This window comes from Lactuca virosa, chromosome 4 (assembly GCF_052849685.1).
Source record: "Lactuca virosa cultivar CGN04683 chromosome 4, Lactuca_virosa_CGN04683_v6, whole genome shotgun sequence".
NCBI classification, from domain to species: domain Eukaryota; kingdom Viridiplantae; phylum Streptophyta; class Magnoliopsida; order Asterales; family Asteraceae; genus Lactuca; species Lactuca virosa.
This window is the reverse complement of record NC_136429.1, coordinates 302,879,009-302,902,749: the sequence shown is the minus strand read 5'-3', so window position 1 is coordinate 302,902,749 and position 23,741 is coordinate 302,879,009. Positions and strand designations below refer to the sequence as shown.

At 38.5% G+C, this 23,741-nt stretch overlaps 1 pseudogene; it reads left to right on the top strand.

The window, feature by feature from the left end:
• Positions 1–15,939: 15,939 nt before the first annotated feature.
• On the top strand, positions 15,940–16,296 carry LOC145106018 (secreted RxLR effector protein 161 pseudogene; annotated as a pseudogene).
• Positions 16,297–23,741: the final 7,445 nt, after the last annotated feature.

Genomic DNA, 23,741 nt, shown 5'->3' with positions numbered 1-23,741 from the left:
CGTCCTTACCAACTATAACAAGCCTTAGATGAGAAGAACATAGCGTCCCAAGAGATGTTTCATGTAAGAGGACGACTGGACAACAAAAGACTCAAAATGGCCATGTTAGAAAAGGATTTAGAATTAGAAAAAGATGCAAGAATGTTGAGTGAAACACAACTAGAAATAGCTATGAGCCAAAGAGATTTAGCTCAGAGTGAGATTGTACACTTAAATCTATTAATAGAAAAATTGGTCAATGAAAGTGAAGCTATTGAAAATTTGGTTAATAATGGAACTGTGGACAATACATACAATTGGGGTTGGTCCAATAGGTATCCTACCGCAAAGGATTCCTTACCTCGGTTTAACAAAGATCGACTGTATGTCCCTCCAGACCGAGAATTTCATTTCCCAGTCAATGACAAGACTTTTCCCAAAGACATCAGAACACACTTCGGTAGACTTCATAATCTAAGCAATAATTGTGTCATTGAGGAAATTGTGCTTGAGGTTTCGGGTCACACAAGTGATCATATCCCTGTCTGTTGCACAGTTTACCTAAATTCTCAAACTTCATCCGTAGTTGATGAGGAAATTGTCATTGAAAGCCCCGAAGTCTCGCAAGACTTCCCATCTCTACCCTTAGACGTCAGTGCGCCTCACTGTAGTCATGAGCAGTGGATGTCTCACAAATGTCCAACTAAAGTCCCGATCTAGACTTACTCTGCGATAGTCAAGTCATCCCTATCGGAGTCCTCAAACAAAAGTTTTGCAACTCTTCAACCAATTCATCACGAATTACCCATAGAAAACTTTGAAGTAGGTCAATGCTCTCAAATCCCTGAATCTTCAAGTTCGGATGACTCAAGCCCTCGTTTTCATAAATTTTCAAAGGTTTCCAGGAAATCGCAGCTGAACACCAATGACTGCGGTTCCCCAAAAACCTTAGCTAAAAAGGCTTTCAAAGAGGAAATTTGATCCCGAGGCACAAATAGACAAAACTTTTCGAAAAACAAAAGGCATGTCAGATTTCCAAAGTCTAAGAGTCCAGAAAAATTTGTTTTCTCACACTATTTTTCAAAAAACTCTCCCATCAAGAAATTATGCAAAAAGGAATGTACAGTTTGAACAGTCATTCCTACTTCATCTGACACAACCCAAAAGAGTGTAAGGTCTTTTCGAAGCAATGGTTTTCAAATCTATTCCTCAGATGATCCAAAATGTAAGGGTATCTTACCCACTCCAACACTTTTAAAATCACATCAGAATTTTAACAAGTGGAAGGGTATTTTACCAAAACCAACAAAAAGGTCCCAAAGATTTACAAGTGCTAAATCTTTTTCAAAACAAACTTTTTAGAAGTCCAACAGCACCATTGTCAGATATTACCAACCTCGGACCGGTCACAAGCCCAACTCATCCTTTAAACCATTGACCAAACAAAGTGTCAGAGCAAAAGACAAATTTTCAACCTGTCAATGTAAGTGTAGTTGTCAAAATGGATCATCTCATGACAAATCTGGTTTGTTTAAGAACCCTCGTAACTTTTCAAAAATTTACAACACTCCAAAATCTCACAAACACCTAGGACTAGGATTAAAAGTTGACACGAAACCCATCCCTGCAACCTCCGTTCATGCACCAATCAGAAATTCACCTTTTGTCCCAGGCTCCAAACTAGTTTGGATGCCTAAACTAACCGTGTAATTTCAGGCTCTGTGCAAGGAGGAACAAGAAGAAGAATGTTTAATCGACAATGCCTGCTCCTTGCACATGACTGGAATGTTAGAATACCTTCGAGATTTCAGGCCAATTTGCAACGGTAGAAATGTTGCATTCGGGAACAATGCGAATGGGATAATCCGAGGTTATGGTGTTCTTACTATGGGAAACTTCTCTATTCAAAAGGTTGCTTATGTAGAAAGCCTTAAACACAATCTCATCAGTGTTGGCCAACTATGTAAGGCAAGCCATCGAGTTGAATTTGATGATCAATTTTGCTATGTCTGATCAAGTCCCGATCCGAAGGTACTATATATCCTCTGGACGTATCCCTGATCATAGGCAAACCGCAGTTATGCTTCCTATCCAAAGCAGTATCCGAAGTCAGCTGGATATGGCACCGCAAGCTAGCTCATCTCAACTTCAGATACATCAACAATTTGGTCACCGGAGAACTAGTCAGAGGTCTTCCAATTCTCAAGTTCAGCAATGATACTCTCTGTCCTACATGTGAATGTGGAAAGCAATCCAAATCAAGTCACCCCATGGTGATTGACTACTCAATTACTGAACCATTGGAACTCTTGCACATTGATCTCTGCGGTCCATCTACCGTAGCCAGTCTTTATCACAATAAATACATACTGGTTATAGTTGATGACTTCACACGGTTCACCTAGGTTTATTTCTTATATAGCCCATGAAAAGTAAGGCATAACCATTAAAATAATGTAAATTAATGGTATCCTTTAGAAGCATGGGAGACCAAAGGTGGAAGGTTGAAAAAGCAACCTCCTACACCATCATTATGTATTTTAAAAAGTGTTGAATCATAAAAGTGACCCTCTTGAACTTCAGCTACCGCAGTCCTCAAGCATCCGCAGTCAGACCATCCTCATCAGCCTCATCTGAAGTCATCTATCCAACCTCAGTCTCACTTATTTTACTTAGTATAACTTTATCTATTTTACTGTAATACTCTCTAAATTCCAGTATGCCTTGCATGGCTACTCTTAGAGATGTGATCCGGTGTAATTCTTGAGACTCTATAAGTAGAGCTCATTCTTACTTATTCAATAAAACTTCTATGCTATCATTTCTATCTTTATCTTCTATCTGATTACGCATCTCTTCTTACTCTCAAACTTCTCTAGAACGTATTTGATTACTACTTCTCTTCGGAGCAAGTCATTCGTTACTTTATCACTAAGTTTGATATCGCTTATTAACTTGGTCTGAATGCATTCCATGTTATGAATCAACTTATGTGTATACTTGATATATCACTTGCTGCCATTTATATTTCTTACATTTCCGCAACTATACTTGTTCTAACGTTTGTTCAAGTGTGTCTCAAGTTTTTCTCTCAACAATTGGTATCAGAGCCATAGTGGTTGCTTTTTGAAAACCAAAACTCTGATTTTCAAAGGGCCTTCTCTACCACTGAAGCTCATTTCTTAAAAAAACAACAAAAAAAAAAACAAAAATGGCACAACATTATCTCTGAATGTTTCCAACAGTGTTGGTGGTTCAAATCGAGCCCCAATATTGGTGGCAAATGAATACCATCACTGGTCTCAGAGAATGGAAAGGTACTTAAGGATACTTGGTAGAGATGTATGGCGGTCCGTAGAAGAAGGACCAGATGTCCCTATTCTTACACCAGTTCAAACTGATGGCGTCGCAGCCAGACTAAGAGGAGGACAACCAGTCATGAGCCGTCCCACCAAAGATGATCTAGATAAAATGGAAAATGATGTTGTTGCTTTTTATGAAATCTCTTGTGGAGTTGCTCCTGACAACTTCGACATTATCATAAACTGTAAATCAGCAAAAGAGATCTGGGATGTTCTCAAGAATTTGTACGAAGGCTCAGAACAAGCTCAAGATAAGAAGCTCACAACTGCACTCAATGAATTCAACAACTTCAAAGCTCATACTGGCGAAAGTTTAGAAGACTCCTTTAAAAGGTTCAATATGATAGTCACCAAGTTATCGAATGCTGGCACCATCCGCTATAACCATGAAGCAAATCTTCAATTTCTCAATGGTTTGGGAAGACATTGGACGACTGCTAAGATGATAGTTCATGGGGATAGAAAGATTCATTCATTGTCTCTCTACAAGCTCTATGGGGAACTGCAAGCACAAGAATCCACCGTACTCAAAGACTGTGCTGACTTCGGAGAACCACTCGCTCTCATAGCACAAGCTCCACACAATCAATCCTACTCTCCCTCGTGTGACACTACACCGCAGTCATACGAAGATGACTCAGAGTATGATGATGAAGAAGAATTTCAGAAGGCTATTCCTCTTGTTAGCGAACAGTTCAATCGACTACCACTTCCTTCCTTTCGCAAGAATCAGCAGTTCAACAAACCTCCATTCAACCGTAACTTCAACCCGCAGAATAACCATCCTCGATATCCTAAAAGTTCTCATCCACCACCGCAATCTCAAAATACTCAACCAAAGGAGGCACCACAGTCCATCCAAACCACTGACTCCGGTACTCCATCAGAAGACAAAAGTGATATTGTGATTTGTCATAAGTGCAACAAAGAGAATCATTTTGCAAAGGATTGCAAGGCCAATGTAGTGAAAGACAGAGCATTCTACCTTAGAATGGCTCAAGAATTGGAAGATAAGGAAAAGGCAAGGGCATATGTAGCCCATGTCAAAAGAGACCATCAAGTTTGGTCATCCGGAGATGAAGAAGAAGCCATCAGCAATGTCAAAGGAAAAGGCAAAATCTGCATACTAGCAACTGCGGATGATGATGGATCTACAAAGCTGGAAAAGAACTACAGCTACATGGCAAAGGATGGAACTCTAAGCATCGTCGAACAGGTAAAACTCATGATCCAAACTCTAAACTATAGCATGCATGACTGTCAACCATTCATAGATAATCTTAATGACACATGTGTTGCCGTCCTTACAGACTATAACAAAGCCTTAGATGAGAAGAACATAGCGTCCCAAGAGATGTTTCATGTAAGCGGACGACTGGACAACAAAAGACTCAAAATGGCCATGTTAGAAAAGGATTTAGAATTAGAAAAAGATGCAAGAATGTTGAGTGAAACACAACTAGAAATAGCTTTGAACCAAAGAGATTTAGCTGAGAGTGAGATTGTACGCTTAAATCTATTAATAGAAAAATTGTTCAATGAAAGTGAAGCTATTGAAAATTTGGTTAATAATGGAACTGTGGACAGTACATACAATTGGGGTTGGTCCAATGGGTATCCTACCGCAAAGGATTCTTCACCCCGGTTTAACAAAGATCGACTGTATGTCCCTCCGGACCGAGAATTTCATTTCCCAGTCAATGACAAGACTTTTCCCGAAGACATCAGAACACACTTCGGTAGACTTCATAATCTAAGCAATAATTGTGTCATTGAGGAAATTGTGCCTGAGGTTTCGGGTCAAACAAGTGATCATATCCCTGTCTGTGGCATAGTTTACCCAAATGCTCAAACTTCATCCGTAGTTGATGAGGAAATTATCATTGAAAGCCCTGAAGTCTCGCAAGACTTCCCATCTCTACCCTTAGACGTCAGTGCGCCTCACTGTAGTCATGAGAAGCGGATGTCTCACAAATGTCCCACTTAAGTCCCAACCCAGACTTACTCTGTGATAGTCAAGTCATCCCTACCGGAGTCCTCGAACAAAAGTTCTGCAACTCTTCAACCAATTCATCACGAATTACCCATAGAAAACTTTGAAGTAGATCAATGCTCTCAAATCCCTGAATCTTCAAGTTCGGATGACTCAAGCCCTCGTTTTCATAAATTTTCAAAGGTTTCCAGGAAACCGCAGCTGAACACCAATGACTGCGGTTCCCCAAAAACCTTAGCTAAAAAGGCTTTCAAAGAGGAAATTCGATCCCGAGGCACAAATAGACAAAACTTTTCGAAAAACAAAAGGCATGTCAAATTTCCAAAGTCTAAGAGTCTAGAAAAATTTGTTTTCTCACACTATTTTTCAAAAAACTCTCCCATCAAGAAAATATGCAAAAAGGAATGTACAGTTTCAACAGTCATTCCTACTTCATCTGACACAACCCAAAAGAGTGTAAGGTCTTTTCGAAGCAATGGTTTTCAAATCTATTCCTCAGATGATCCAATATGGAAGGGTATCTTACCCACTCCAACACTTTTAAAATCACATCAGAATTTTAACAAGTGGAAGGGTATTTTACCAAAACCAACAAAAAGGTCCCAAAGATCTACACGTGCTAAATCTTTTTAAAAATAAACTTTTCAGAAGTCCAACAGCACCATTGTCAGATATTACCAACCTCGGACCGGTCACAAGCCCAACTCATCCTTTAAACAGTTGACCAAACAAAGTGTCAGAGCAAAAGACAAATTTTCAACCTGTCAATGTTAGTGTAGTTGTCAAAATGGATCATCTCATGACAAATCTGGTTTGTTTCAGAAACCTCGTAACTTTTCAAAAATTTACAACACTCCAAAATCTCACAAACACCTAGGACTAGGATTAAAAGTTGACACGAAACCCATCCCTGCAACCTCGGTTCATGCACCAATCAGAAATTCACCTTTTGTCCCAGGCTCCAAACTAGTTTGGATGCCTAAACTAACTGTGTAATTCTCAGGCCCTGTGTAAGGAGGAACAAGAAGAAGAATGGTTAATCGACAGTGCCTGTTCCTTGCACATGACTGGAAGGTTAGAATACCTTTGAGATTTCAGGCCAATTTGCAACGGCGGAAATTTCGCATTCGGGAACAATGTGATTGGGATAATCCAAGGTTATGGTGTTCTTACTACGGGAAACTTATCTATTCAAAAGGTTGCTTATGTAGAAAGCCTTAAACACAATATCATCAGTGTTGGCCAACTATGTAAGGCAGGCCCTCGAGTTGAATTTGATGATCAATTTTGCTATGCAATGACAAGTGATAGGAACATGGTGATTGACTCCTCAATTACTGAAGCATTGGAACTCTTGCACATTGATCTCTGCGGTCCATCTACCGTAGGCAGTCTTCATCACAAGAAATACATACTGGTTATAGTTGATGACTTCACACGGTTCACCTGGGTTTATTTTTTATGACTCAAATCAAAAACTCCACAGATATTGATCAATTTCATCAAGGAAATTGAACTTCAGATCAAGTTACCCGTTAGACGTATCCACAGTGATAATGGAACCGAGTTTACTAACCATCTTCTAAATAGTTTCTTGGTTTCCAAAGGCATTACTCACAACTTCTCAGCTCCCTACACACCGCAACAAAATGGAGTAGAAGAGCGAAGGAACCACACTCTAGTAGAAGCTGCCAGATCTATGCTCAACTTGACTAACAAGGTTTCTTATCGAGTTCTCATTAGACGCACAAGGTTGATAATTGAAAGATTCGATGTGAAATTTGATGACTATCACATCCGCAACACCGCTCCATCAACCGAAACCACTACAATTCTAGAAAGTGATATTCCTGCCTCTTCGGGTCCACTAAATCTAATTGAAGTAAACTATGACGATCTCTTCGACCTTGTAGAAACAACCAAGTTATGCGAAGTTCAGCAACAGCATGTTGATGTATCTGGTCCCATACTGACCGATGAAGTATCACTAAATACTTCCACCTCGCCGGTTGAGGGGGAAAGCTCAACTCCAGACCATGCAACAACCATCGAGGTTCCAGTACTAGAAGATGCAGCGCCAATCATCCGCAAAGATGTTCAACTCTCAAACGATTCTTTGGACTCGGATGATGAAAACATAGAGAAGATTGACACAAGAACAGATTCAAGGATTATCACACTCCCATCCGCAATCCAGGGGGAACCTTCACAGGTTCAACGACAACTCCCGTCTGCACTTCAGGAGGAACCTTCATCATCTGCCCAAGAATACTCTGATCCCACCTTCCCAGTTTAAGACAATTCAGCAGGATGTTCTCAAGTCCAGGGGGAACTGCCATCTCCAACCGCAGAGTCTTCCGATATTGAAGACATTCCCTCCACCGCAACTGCTGATCATTTACAACCCCGTCTACATGTTTGGACGAAGGACCACCCACTAGGTCAAATCATCGGTAACCCATCCGTAGGTATCCAAACTCGATCTTTCAAGGATTTATCTGATCACTGTCACTATGCAGCATTTATGTCCACGGTCGAGCCCAGAACGATCAAAGAAGCACTACTAGAACCAGATTGGATATCCGCAATGCAGGAAGAGCTAGAAGAATTCAAAAGAAACAAAGTATGGCAGCTCATTCTGAAGCCGTAAGGTCACACCATTGTTGGTACTAGATGGGTGTACAAGAATAAGTTGGATGAATCTGGTGCGGTCATCAGAAACAAGGCAAGACTAGTTGCCAAGGGATATAGTCAACTTGAAGGTATTGACTATGATGAAACGTATGCTCCGGTAGCAAGAATGGAAGCCATCCGGATCTTCTTAGCATACGCAGCTCACAAGAATATAAAGGTTCATCAAATGGATGTGAAAAGTGCTTTTGTCAACGGTGAATTAAAAGAGGAGGTTTATCTTCAGCAACCTCCGGGCTTCGAAAGTCTTGAATTTCCAGACCACTGCTACAAGCTTGAAAAAGCAGTCTACGGTCTCTCAAGAGCATGGTACGAGACTCTCTCTAAATTTCTTGTCTCGTCCGGATACAAAAGAGGAGTGATTGATCCCACTTTATTTAGAAAAGCAAATGGTGATCATCTAATGCTCGTACAAATATATGTGGATGATATCATCTTCGGCTCCACTGATCAAAATATGGTGAATGAATTTGCTAAACTCATGACCAACAAGTTCCAAATGAGCATGAATAGAGAGATTAACTTCTTTCTAGGACTTCAAGTGAAACAAGTCCCTCAAGGGATATTCATTCATCAGGAGAAATACACCTATGAACTATTAAAGAAGTATTCAATGGACAACTGTTCTTCGGCTAAGGTCCCCATGGCCTTCGGATATAAGATATCTGCTAATCCCTCAGGCGAATCAGTCGATCACAAGACTTATAGAGCTATTATCGGCTCATTTATGTACCTCACCGCAAGCCGACCAGACATTGTCTTTGCAACAGGTGTATGCACAAGGTACCAGGCTGACCCAAAAGTGTCACACATGACCGCAGCCAAACAGATTCTAAGATACCTGAAAGGAAGCAAGACTCTTGGTTTATGGTACCCTGCAGGGAATGACTTCAGTCAACAAGGATTTACCGATGCGGATCATACCGGATGTCGACTAGATCGAAAAAGCACCTCAGGTGGATGTCAATTTCTGGGTGGAAGACTCGTCAGCTGGTCGTCAAGAAAAGAAAATTGTGTGTCATTGTCTACCGCAGAAGCTGAATATGTGGCCGCAGCCGGCTGTTGTTCACAAGTCTTATGGATGAAAACACAACTTATGAACTACGGATACAGAATGTTGCGTATACCAATTTGTTATGACTCTGAAAGTGCTATAGCTATTTCCCACAATCCAATTCAGCACTCAAATACAAAGCATATTGAACTATAGTATCACTTCATCAAAGACCACATCCTGAAAGGTAACATGGAACTCATTTTTGTCCATACTCATGAAGAGATTGCTGATGTGTTCACAAAGGCACTTGACTCTACAAAACTCAACAGTTTCTTACAAATGTTAGGAATGATGAATCCGGACCCACAATTCTTCTTGAATTAATAGGTACCGCAGACCATCCTTGGTCTCTGTTGCGGTCCTAACTGAAGTTACTTATGATAGATAGTTTTAGTATATCCTGTGTACCGCAGTATATGTACCGCAACCATATATCATATTTATCCTTCAATGGTCCTTATTGTTTGTTGTTACTAATTTTTGTTCAAGTCTTCTCCTCAGTTCTTCTACCGCAGTCATCCATCCGATGGCAGTTGAGCCATCCGCAATGATGTATCAATCCGCAGTCACTTTGATTGATTTTCAAACTGTTTCATATCTAAAAAAAAGAAACATGGTGTGCTATTTAATGATCCTTCATTAAATAGAGAAAACATTAAAAAAAAATTCTTTGTGTAACTGTCCCATTCTTTTTGAATAAACCTTGTGTCAGACCTATTTTAGGTATGATGACAAAAAGAGCGATTTCCCAAAATCAAATCCTTTTTAAACTCTCTCTTCCTATTACCCCAAAACGTCTAATCCGTTACAACTTCCCCTTTACACAACGGATTAATCCCTACCTCACCATACGTTCTTTAGATGTGGTGTTGATTTCTGACACTTCATTAAATGCCAACCCTTTTTGGTATATCTCAAAAATATATCTTAAGCCCTCTTTCTTAATCTGTGGCTGAGATTTCCCCCTTCTAATCCAAGAAAAATACCCAAATGTTTTTTACTTAGGGTAAAATCAATTACCGTTACAAATCATTTACCATTCCAATTTAGCCACTATAAAACCCCCTTCTTCTTCCCCAAGAAAAGGTTACGCTTTCTGAACATTGAACTTACTCTCCATCTTTCTTGCACTCTGTTTCGACAACTTTCTTCAAACACTCAAAAATGGTGAAATCAGGCATCTCGAAGAAACTCTCCAAGGCCTCTGCCTCTGCAAACCCAACTGGTTCCGATTCTGCAACAAGAAACCCAATGCTTATGATTGCTTCAAGCAATTTTAGGGCTGTGTTCGAAGAGCATTCCTCCTACAATGCTCCGATCAAGCTAATGATCAAGTTCTTGACCAATCACCCCCTATTTGGCCCATTCGATTCATTCACAGACGTTGTTCCTCTTTCAACCCTGTTCAAATGTGCCTTCTCTGCTTACAGACCCCTCGAAAATCTTCAAGAAGTGCATCTTAATCTGGTAAACGATTCTTTGGTCATCCTGAACAAATAAAAATTCCTAACTGCCATCAATCTGCTTGTTCATCCCTCCACCAAGGTCTTTACTCCAAGCATGGCGGACATCACCTCAGCACTCTACCAAATGGGTTACGAGAAAAAGATCAAACGAATCGATGAATTCAAGAAGAATCAGTTGCCTGCGGTGTGGCAATTTGTTTGTCACTTTTTGATCCGCAGCCTCTCAGGCCAAACCGGAGGCACTGATAATATGGGTCTCAAGCTTCAGGAGTTGGTGTGGAGCATTTTTACTGGCCACGACGTTAACTACGGTAAAATCTTGTGGGATGACTTCTCGCAGTACATCCCCAAAGAGAGCCCAAGAGAAAACCCTACCGAACTCACATTTGCTAGGTTCTGGTCTCTATGCATCTCAGATCTTCATGCGGATGCAGGACTATGCATGGGCAATGACACCAATCTCTTTATCACCAAAGATCTGAAAAGGTACAATCCCTCCACTGATCAATCTATTTTTCGACCTATCTGAAGACTACCAGTCCACATTATTTCTACCCTTGGTCTTGAGACTGCTGATGTCACAAACCATATAGAAGCTACGGAAGGTATTAGCCCATACCTTTCTACCCCGCCTCTACAAGCCACATCCGCACTCACCATTCCTGGTAGTACCGCAATCCCATCCTCCACCACTCTCTCCAACCTTTCTCAAAGGCGCAAACAGTTAGTCTCAGCTCACCCCCAGTTCACTCCCAAGAGGATGATACTGTTTCTCGCCCTAAGGTCACCAGGGCTTCCCGTCTACACTTCTTTTCCCCTGAGGAGTTGAACTCCATACTTTTGTCTATTACCCAAACACTGCAAACACCTTCCCAACCGCAGGGCAATTCTTCAGGCCCTTACCAGAACTGAGCCGAGGCGAGACTTGACCCTAGGTCAAGGAGACCGAGGAAGCTCAGGAAATCCTACTCTGCTTACATCTGTTACAAGTGGTTTAGGCACGGTGAGCACCAATGTGCAAGGATCCGTGAACCCGAGGGACACCTCGGTGCATTTTGAAGGAATTGACGAAATTGACCTCAATGATTCATGGAGCAAGTATCAACCAACAAATGAAGCCGACAACAAGAAATATGCCGCTTTCCGTAGGGCATTCCAAGCAAGAAAGGCTCGTCAAACAAAGCAACTTCAACAGAAACAACAACAGATTCATTCTGTAGCGAAGTATTGGGGAGACACAATGAATAATGCCAATACCGTATCTACAATCTGCAAAGTTCAAGCCTGGATGGACGACATGGCTGATATAATCCGCAAAGCTCAATATGTGACAGCTGATCAAACTCCCTCAAAGCCCCTTCCAACTCCAACTCCATATGTTCGTGATTCTCAAGACGAAGGAACCGCAGTCGAAGTTAGCTCAGCTCCCACTTTTGGCTTCGACGATTTTGATCTAAATGAGGTAAATCAACCTAACCCTTCTGATGATGATCTGATGATTTTTGATGAAGAAGAAGAATCGAGTGGTTCTCAACACTAAACCTCCAAGCCAAAAGCAAAGAAGAACAAGAAGAAGAATGCAGTGACCAGAAAAGAGTTCCTAAGTCTGCAAGCTAAAGTTGATCAAATTCTTGCTGCGGTAAAGCCCACTCAACCGCAATCTGAAGACCATCCGGTACCGCAGTCCTTGATCGAAAGGATTGAAAGATTGGAGACTAGGGAACGTCTAGCTACTGAGAGAATTTCTCTCAAAGTGGAAATGGGGATTCGGTCCCTCGACAACACTCGACAGGCAGATCACAAGGAATTCATGGTTTCTCTCTAAGGTATCCGCAATCAAAGAAAATATGCAAACAGCCATTGCGGACCAATCCACTCTTTCACAGAAACTGATAGATGAGACTCACACTTCTTATGAGTCCACTATCTCAGTCCTTCATGCAACCATCAACAGACTTCAACGATCCCTATCGTCCAATTTCCATGGTCCTGAAATTCTACAACTCACAAAGGAGATTCATCGCCTACTCTTCAACACCACCATCCCAGACAATCAGAAACTGGCTGATGTTCTTAAGGCTCAATTTCAGGAGGTGTGTGCCAAGGTCGATGGTCTCAAACAATGGCTTGAGGAGGCTCCATGTCTGAACTCCTCAAGAGGGGGAAGTGAAGAAGACCATCCTGAAGAAGATCATAATGAAGAAGTCCATCAATCCAACAGTGCTTCTCATCATCAAAGTCCCCCCATCATAACTGAGAAAGATCCTTCACCGCAACAATCTTATCAGACGCCACCACCGCATCAGTCTCCACCGCAAAAGGAGATCACTCAAAAAACTCCTTCTCCTGAGCGACTAGAGACCCCTCCCCACTTCAAAAATATTGCATCCAACATGTCATCCGAGCACTCAAATGACTCCCCCGCAACACAACAAAAGAAGAAAGACTGGAAAGCAGCCAATTTCGCGGAGCTCATCTGATGAGAAAACGGATTTGACATTACTATAGATGAATCCTTAGTAAATTCCTGGATCAATCCCCACCGAAGACTGCTTGATGATGATTACAAGCCTTATCTTACCTATGCTGAACCCCCTTCTGATGGTTATTGGGATGTCCCAATCTCTCCCAATGCTAAATACTTCACAGTATTTGATCCCTTTGATCGCAACCTGCCTGACCACAAGAGACTGCCTATGGAATTCGAAAGACTTAATCGATTCTATGCCAAACATGCTTCTTCCATAGAGAAAATTTGGTCAAATGATAGACCATCCGCAGTCAAGAACTACAAGCCCCGGAAGTTCATGAAACCTGACTTCATCCAATACACTCTCACAAGAAGGAATCAGGACTATGTCCGCACCCAGGCTGACTTCCCATGCATGAACCCTGAAGAAGTCTTTCTGATAGCCAATGTGTTCTAGAACAAATCTGAAAAGCATCCGAAGATGAAGATAACACTTGAGAGGGCAAGTATTTTCTTGAAGTAAACTGTCTGTGATTTTGCTAAAATTGAAGCAGACATTCACCCTATCCTAGCCACAAAATTTGATCTTCCACCACTTGACCCCGCACCCATGATTACTGAAGGATTCCAAGAAAGATCCCTAGGTGCAACAAACTTCCCAGATACTTTATTCCGATGACTGCCATGAACCGCCTCATAAGAAAACAAATTGATGTTTGTCGAACCGTAGTTGAAAAGTCAAAACACACAACTGTCGAAGTCAAGTTCGAGATTTTGAGAAGGATCACCTGGTTGGAAAATATCAGGAAATTTTGGTGGATACTGATCAAGTGTCTTAAACTTGATAACTAAAGAAAAGTTAAGGAGGTCACTTAGGGGGAAATTGTTGAATCATAAAATTGACCCTCTTGAACTTCAGCTACCAAGTCAGACAACTTGATAAAGGTGTGACCCTATAGGATCATATATTATTAGAAATATCACTCCATAAAGATTCATGGGCATATAGATCCAACAGATGACAAAATCACCTTTCACCAGATCTTGTGAAAGAGGTGAAGGTATGTTGGATCTCATACACATAGATGTATGTGGACCCTTCAGATCAAACACAAGTGATGCTAATCGATTTTATGTAACATTTACATAAGATTATAGAAGTGATTGCTATATCTACTTAATCAGAAACCTTTGAAAAATTCAAAGAGTTTAAACATGAAGTCGAGAATCAATGGGGAAGGAAGATAAAGATGGTCCAATATGATAGAGGCGGAGAGTATCTTAGTATCAAGTTCCACAGATATCTTAAGGAATGTGGAATAGTTTCACAATTGACTCCTCTTAGGACACCACCACTTAATGGTGTGGGTGAGGGGCGTAATCGGATCATGTTAGACATGCTTCGTTCCATGATGAGTCAAGCTTCTCTTCCCATTTCTTTCTGGGGGTATGCCTTAGAGACATCCTCCCATATCCTCAATCTTGTCCCTACCAAGAAGGTTGCCAAAACGACTCACGAGATGTATACAGGGAAGGATCCCTTGTTAGCACATATCAAGGTCTGGGGTTGTGAAGCTTTCGTTATATGAGAGACTCACTAGAAGATAGAACCTAGAAGTAAGAGGTGTATTTTTATTGGTTAGCCAAAGAGGTCTTTTGGATATTTGTTGTACGGACCTAGTGAGAACATGGTTTTTGTAGAGAGAGCTCATATACATAGAGGACAATGGGAGTACAATTTACCATGTAGAGATTCAAGTGTCAAACAATGAAGGAATCTTGGAAGACACTAGCACTCAACCAAAGGAAGAAATTCCAGTTGAGCCCATTGACAATCAAATACCTCTTCTCCGTTCTAGTAGAGTTAGCATGCCACCTGAGTTGTATGGTTTCCATATAACTTGAGATTTTGACACGTTTGTCAGTGATCGTACATTGGTAAATTTAGATTAGCCAGCTAACTACAAGGAAGCGTTGGAAGGCCTATATACTACCAAGTGGAAAGAGGAAATGGTTAGCAAGATCAAGTCCATGTATGATAACTAAGTTTGGAATTTGGTTGATCAAGAACGTGGTCGAAAGACAGTGGGTTGCAAATGGATCTTCAAAAAAAGACCGACATGGATGGAAAGGTACACACCTACAAGGCATGGCTGGTTGCGAAGGTCTTTACTCAAACCCCAGGGATTGACTATGATGAGACCTTCTCAACGGTGTCCAAGATAAAATCTATCAAGATAATGCTCTCCATAGCTGCTTTTCATGATTATAAAATATGGCAGATGTATGTTAAAATTGCATTCCTTAATGGGAAGTTGGCTGAAGATGTTTACATGAGTCAGCCAAATGGTTTTGTAGATGAAAAGTATAATAATAGAGTGTATAAGCTTGAGAAATCCATTTATGGATTGAAACAAGTGTCGCACAACTAGAATATGTGCTTCCGTGAGAAAGTCAAAGAATTTGGTTTCTCTAGGAGTGAAGATGAGTTCTATGTGTATGTCAAGGCTATTGGGAGTATAGTAACTTTTCTAGTGTCGTATGTTGATGACATACTCCTTATGGGAAACAACAATCCAAACTTGCAAGAAGTGAAATCTTGGCTCGGGAAGTGTTTCGGCATGAAGGATCTTGGGGAAGATGCTTATATTCTTGGGATAATAAATTTAAGGGATAAAAAGAAAAGATTAATTGGTCTTAGCCAAAGTACATACTTGGATAAGGTACTAAAAAGTTTTAGTATGGAAAATTCCAAGAAAGGAGAACTTCCTACTCAAACTAATGACAAGTTGAGTAAGACTCAAAGCCCTAGTATAAATGAAAAGATAGAGGAAATGAGTCGAGTCCCATATGCTTTGACAGTAGGATCGATCATGTACGTTCTGAGAAGTACTCACCCTGATGTGTCTTTTGCATTAAGCATGGTTAGTCGCTTTCAAGGAAATCCTGGCAAAGCTCATTGGACACCAGTAAACAACATTCTCAAGTATTTGCGAAAGACAAAGGATCTGATTCTAGTCCTTGGTGGCAGTGATACGTTGAAAATAAGTGGGTATAGTGACACCAACTTTCAAACAGATAGAGACAACCCTTTTTTTCAATCTAGCTGGGTATTTCTATTAAATGGAGGGGCATTTACATGGAAAAGTTCAAAGCAAGACACGGTGGCTGATTCTACTTCGGAATTAGAGCACATGGCAACGAGTGAAGCATCAAACGAAGCGGCATGGCTAAAGAACTTTATTGGTGATCTTGGAGTAGTTCCGACCATTCAGTAGCCAATGGAACTTTTCTGCGATAATGAAGGAGTATATGATTTGACCAAAGAACCGAGGTATCATGGTAAATCCATACATATTGACAGAAAGCACCATTATATCAGACACAGAGTTGAAGAAGGTCATCTCATAGTAAAGAGAGTGCTGTTAGAAGACAATCATGCAGATCCTTTCAGGAAGGCTATGAGTAGGGCTAAGCATAGTCTACATGATAGGGGCATTGGTTTGAGAGATGATGTTAGTTTTAGTAGTTGGATGATTAGTTTACAACTTATAAACGAATAAATGTAATTGATTTTGGTGATTGAATAATAGAGATTATTTATGAGTGTTTTTACTAACTTTGTCAATTATTTATTCCCGTGTTTTGATTTTTATGCTTTACTTCATAAATAATTTGAGTATTCACAACTCCACAATCGTTCATACTTTAGGAAGTAAGTAGTGAATGACGACTATCTTGAATTGGATTGTAGACTGTCTAAGGAAGTTAGACATACAAATTGTGTTTTTGCAGCATTCATGAGTACTTATAAGATGGAGATTTGAGCATTGGATAAACCCATTCTCAGAGAATTACTTCATGGATAATATCATGAGTAATTCTGAGACGATAATATCTTATATTCTTAAAACGGAGATATATGAGTTGTAATTTACAAGTTGGTTGTACAATGGTATTGCGAAAATTCATCTGTAACATGATGTTACAAAACCGTAGTGTCATGTATTATTTGGTGAGTAAAGTATACAAGTATATAAGTCAAAGTTTATTTTTTCCCTTACAGGAAAATCGATATCTTTGGGCCCCTCGGTGATTTGGTGTTGACTTATAGTGTTGGGCCCAACGAATACTAAACTGATGTGTTCAATTAGAAGACTTATGAAGTCGTCACAAATCAGGAAATCGGGAAATAGAATTTTAGACAATATATTGATTCTAATCCGTGTCTCATGTCCATACGATATCTTGTAGAACAAAGGAATATTTGATCAATTATCTTAGGACTATTGTCTATCATATCAGAGACTGGAGTTGTTAAGGGAAGCACCGTTTGCCAGTAGTTTAGAAGTTGAACTAGAAATTGTAGTTATAGACTTATCCATGTGGGACATTGTTAGATTAGGTGTCTAATGCAATAACTAAATTGGTATATACTTGAACTATTAGTAGAGTCCTTTTGGGTTGCCCTCAAACCTTGTAATTGAATTAGATGACTTTTACAGAGAGAGACTGATTTATTGATTTGTTACATGATTAATAAATATCAATAAATAATTTCTTAATATATTATGAGAATAATATATTAATCAGAAATAGTATTATTTAATTAAGAAGTAATCAAACATTAATTATAATTAATTTTTGGATTAATTTGATTAATTAAAAATGCAATGACATAAGCTGTAATTATTCAATAGTTGAACAAAAGGTACTCCAAAACCTTCCACAAGAGGTGGACGGTTTGGAGGGTAATTCTAGGGTGTCTAGAATATCCCTTGAAGATAATTAAGAAATTGAATAATTACCTAATTTGAAAACAGTATTATATTCAAATTAGGGTTTCCATGGTTTCTTAGTGCAGCTATATATAGGGCCTTAAACTTTCTAATTTTCGGTCACTCCTCTTGCTAAGAGCATAGCAAAAAATTTGTTTTTCTTATCCTCTCTCTTCAAATTTCCTTAGTTGCTAGGGTTTGGGTGTGAACCATTAGAGGCACGAGATTTCTGGTGTTTTCTTCCAAGAGCAATTGAAGAAGGAATTCATTGATTATCTACAAGAATAATCAAAATGTATGTGTCCCCTAACTTGTTTATGATTTTCGAAAATAGCTAGGGTTTATAGGGTTATTGTTGTTGAATAGAATGTTACTTCAATAGTGTTATGACTTAGATCTAATAGGTTGCATGTACCCTTAAGAGTACAAGGATTATTCCACTTTATTACATGTAAAACCCATTAGTTTTAACATTGAGAAGGATCCAAATACTTTCAGTGAAGCTACGGCTTCTAAGGATGTTCATTTATCGAAAAAAGCAATACATGATGAGACTGATTCAATGATGCAAAACAATACTTGGGTATTGTCTGACTTACTTCCTGGTTGTAAGGCATTAGGATGAAAATGGATCCCCAAATGGAATATCAAGGTGCATGGCACAATTGATATATATAAAGGCAGACTGGTTATCCAAGGCTTTAGGAAAAGGAAGGAATTAATTTCTTTGATACTTATGCTCCCGTTGCTAGAATTTCCATTATTATATTATTTCCTAGCTCTTGCAGCAATACATAATCATGTGATTCACCAAATAGATGCGAAAACTGTATTCTTAAATGGTGATTGGATGAAGAAATTTATCTTAAACAGACTAAAGGGTTTGTGATACCTGGAAATAAACACAACGTGTGCAAGTTGAATAAATCATTATATGCTTTGAAACAAGAGCCAAAACAATGGCATCAAAAGTTTGATGATGTTTTCTTTTCTAATGGTTTCGCATTAAACCAAGCTGACAAGTGTGTGTATAGCAATTAGAAATTACTGGTAAAGGAGTTATGATTTGTTTATATGTTAATGATTTGTTGATTTTTGGTACTGATCAAGATGAAGTTGATAATGTTGGATTAGGTGTCTAAGCCCATAATTATAATTGATATATACTTGAATTGATAGTAACACAGTCATTTTGGGTTGCCCTGAAAACTAGCAACTAGACAGGATGACTTTTGGAGAGAGAGAAGGTTAATTTATTATTTGATTAATAAATTGAAATAAATGATATATTAATGTATTATGGAAATAATATATTAATTAAAAATCATATTATTTAAATAAAAACCAATCAGAAATTAATTGGAATTAATTTTGAGATTAATTGAATTAACTAAAAGTGCAGGGGCTATTTGGCAATTTATTGATAGGTGAGGAAAGAGGCTCTAGAACCTCCCTAGAAAGGGTTGGACGAAAAACTTATAGGAAAGCCCTAGAATTTTCGTCCAAGGGCTCCTTGGATGGAGGCTCATGGGTTGCTTGGTCCTTAAGCTAAGGAATCAGGGTTTCCTCTTTAAAACCCTAGCTTTGGCACTAAGCTACCTCACATATAAAAAGGGCCTTGACCTCTCATATTTTCGGCCATCTAAAACCCTAAGGGAATAGCCGAAATTACTAGCACTCCTCTCCTATCTCCTCTCTCATCCTCTTGCTTAGTCTAGGTGTGATCTACTAGAGGCGTGACACTTGTGACACTTGCTCTTAAAGTTCAAGAAGACTAGGATTTCATTGTTATTGCTATATAACAATTAAGGTATGTTTTCTTAACCCTATTAGTGATTTTGAAATTATTCTACTAGTACTAGGGTTTCCCAATTAATTTTCAAATGTTGTATGTTCAATTAAAGAAAACATAGATCGGAAAATTTAGGGTTACATGCACACATAGGTTTTTGTTTGTTATGCTCAAAACCCATCAGTGGTATCAGAGCCTTCGCTTGTTTTCAATTCAATTGATTGCAATTGTTTGAATTTGATCAATTAGGGTTTATTGCAATTAAACCCTTTTGGACTAAAGGATTTTCGAAATTAAGGTTTCTTAGTCCCGAAGATTCGAAGATTAGGAAAGGGTTTTAACTCTTTCCCTTGCCCTATATGTTTAAAATTTAGGGTTTCCTTAACCCTCATGATTTCGAAAATGGTAAGGATTGAAATCCTTGCCTTCCTCCCCATGGTAAGCCTTTTTTTTCGAAAATTAGGCATTATGGTAGGGATCTTCTTATTCTTTTGTAATTATATCCTTATTTGATTAATTGGATAATTATAAGATTTGTTTTATCCCTCCAATGATTTTCGAAAATTAGTGGGGAGAGGATTAGGGTAAGTTATCTCTATTAATTTAATTGGATAATCCTCAAATTATTTTAATGAATTAATTAAATGCTTAATAATGGATGATTATTAAATCATATGGTTTAATTTTAAATTTATATTAAATGTTTTTAATTTTCAAAATTTAACAATTAAACCTAGTATTTGAAAAGTTTAAAATACATCCTTATGGATCTTATTATTAATTTAAATAAATGATTAATTAAAAGATAATCAATAAATCCATAAGATGGTTTAAATTTAATTAAATTAAAAGTATAGTTTATTAAAAGATTAAGCCCTTGGAATTTTAAAATGTTTTAAATTTCACTTTATACTATATGTAAAATTCAATGTTTAATATTTACTATATGTATAAGAGTAAGTAAGTCAAACCGCTAGTACGCCTCATTCACGGAGTTGATCTTTAAGGGGAGTTTAAGGAAACAACCTATAAAATGACTGCTATTGGGTATCCACTTTTACCCACTGCTCCCTTGATTGGTAGGGGGTCCTTAGCCGAACGGGTTTGATAGGACATAACCTCATTAAAAGTATAATGATGAAAAGTAGCTAAACCATTTTCTAAAATCCCACTCTTAGTTACTTTAGGAAAAATGTGAATTTTAAGCTAATCCATGAGATTTCACATTACACTTTATAAGTTGTTAGTGGAGGACGTGTGGCTAACCGACACACAAATATGGGACTAATAAAGGGTGGTAATTGGTGTCTCAAAAATTATCGTTGATTAATGGAGCGCATGTGGTTAACCGGCACAGTAAAATGAGATGATAAACGACATCGAGAGTACCAAGGTAATTTGCATGGTTATTCACATATTGTTTGTGATCCTCGCCATCCCAGTCACAAAAGTGAGAGCATAATCGAGATTAAACATGCCATTGAATAGTTCAATGAATCTCAAAAGATCTAGGAGTTTCATGTGATTAAATTAGTAAAATCTTTACCTACCTAAAATAGATTCAAATTTGATTACGACATCCCTCTTCAAAGTTACAATCGAAAATATGGATCCTAGTCTTAATTTAAAAATATGGGTTAATAGTTAAGGATTAAAAAATCAACTAACTTGGATTCTCTGTTCTCCTATTATAGATATAAAGTGCAGACGACAACGATTTTCCTCCTCCTCCTCCTCCAATGACTCTCCCCAAGTCATATTTCCTTTAAGTTGAAAAATACGAAGTTACTCTAGCCATGTTGGCATGCAAACATCAAGATGGAAAGTCTGTGTGTTCGGATGTTCTGAATATGAAATCGTACATTGACAGATTGGGAATGTTGGGTGTTTTTTTCCCAATGGAGCTAGCCATTGACTTGGTTCTACTTTCGCTTCCCGAGTCATATAGTCAGTTCATTAAGAACTATTATATGACTGACCACGACGTGACCCTAATTGATCTGACATATATGTTGATTGCTGCTGAAGCAGAAATGCTTAATAGTGCAAGTGAAGCAAAAGTGTTTGAAGGATCTGTCTCCTAAATTTCCATGGACATTGACAATGGTAGTCCAGAAAAGGTTTCTTTTCCCAATGAAAGGGGATCGTCCAAGGACAAATCATTTGATCGTATGGCTAAGAGAAAAGCTAATTCTGAGGTAGTTCCATGTGCTAATCCTGAAAGGTCCATATGTTTCTATTGTCGATTGGAGGGACTGTCACACCCCCAAACCGGAACAGTTGAAACGTTAGAGGGTGGAGGACGTCATGTATAGTATCACAACAATTGCATCATAGTAATCAAAGTAAACACAACCATTACATTAAATATATATAAAAAAGGTATATACATCTGCTTGATTCATATTTATATACATCAAAAGCAGCAAAAATATAAAGACGTGACTCTATACGCTTCGTCTTCTCAAAAGCATGTGGGGTACCTGTCTACTGATTTCCTGAGAATACAAGCGATTTCAAAGAGTATCAACATTAAGCTGCTAAGTTCAAAAGCATGTTTTTGTAATGAAAACCTGTTAATAAATCAATGAGGATGTTTGTATGTTTCTAAGAAAATCCAATATTTTCTAACATGTGTGTTTTTGTTATAGTATTCCATAATGTATTAGTTCATATGCCTGGTTACCACTAAATGTGTTGCATATTGTTGTTTTGAATGAAAAACCCTTTTACATGAAAACCCTGGCTATCACCAGTATATATAGTAAGTTAGGAAAGACTCTGGAATCCTCCAATATGTATAGTATTTCTATTACTTTAAAATAAAATTAATTGAAGTTATTTCCATTCATACATTAATCGTATTATTTACTACCAAATTTATGAGTTGTTATAACCATACTTGACCATAGAATTGCCTGAACGACGTTCTTCAAGTGTCGGAATCGAAATGACTTTGTCACCTAGGCCTGCCGGCCTAACTCTAGATAAGAATTGTGGTTCGGGATTGTCAATCTCGTACAGATCTATACACATACTCACGTTCTTCCTCAAGGAGACTTTGGTTATAATCTGAGGACTTTTGTTAGTACCTAAGTAAGTACGCGAAGAATGCTCACTCATAAAATGCTATACTAACGATTAAGTGTAGAATAAAATGAATCCATTGAATTTAAATGACTGTATTTATGACCCATAAACTATACCCTGTTGTTGAAAATATACGATCTGATTACCACGAATAAAGGCTCGGATACCAGTTACTGGGTGACAGATATATATATATTTAAGGAGATAAGATGCGGAAAAAAATAAGAAGTGCGGAATAAATATAAACTGGAAAGCTATAAATGACTGAAAGCTATAAATGAAATAAATGACAGTATTTAAATGACGTAAAGCTGTAATAAAATATATAAATATATAAATATATATAAAGTCGGTTCGTCAATAAATTGACTGAACTGGTTTAGAATTGGACTGGATCTTAATAGACTGTGTCTCTATTTGTTCAAAGTTCAATCCGGTAAGTAACAATAAGTTCTTTTTATGTAACAATGAATTGTTTACAAAACGATACAAAATACACGGGTAATGTTTTTTGTATGTGGGTATGGGGTTTTTTAAGGTGATTTGATGAGGTTGAAGTGGGTATTTGGAGGGTGGTAGAAGGTGTAATAAGGTTGTAGTTTTCGTGGTATAAGGTAACAAAGAGGGTGATGTCGAAAGAGCTTTGGGTGGTTACGAATATAGATTTTCGTAGTAAATCTCTCTGGATAGCCAATTCTCTCTCGCGTCTCTCTGGGGCTTGCAGTGGTCAAAAAAAATCGAGGAAAATTCCTGGATGTAGGTAAGGTCCTGAATAATTTGCGGTGCAAATCTCTCCCGTATTATCTTGTTGAGTTGTGCTCGGTGAATTTTTTCTTAACTTGTAAATTCTGATGTCGAAAAACAGCAAGGTGATTATGGTTGTGGTGATTTGAAAGGGTTTTTGGAGGAGGTTTAAGGAGGGTATTTGGAGGGTGTTTGGAGAGTATTTTGAGGTTGGCTATGTGTTTATTCTTCTGGAGATGAGAGAGTAATAGGAGATATATTACAAGGAAACACAAAACACACACAAAAACTCATGTAAACATGCATCTATATATATGCA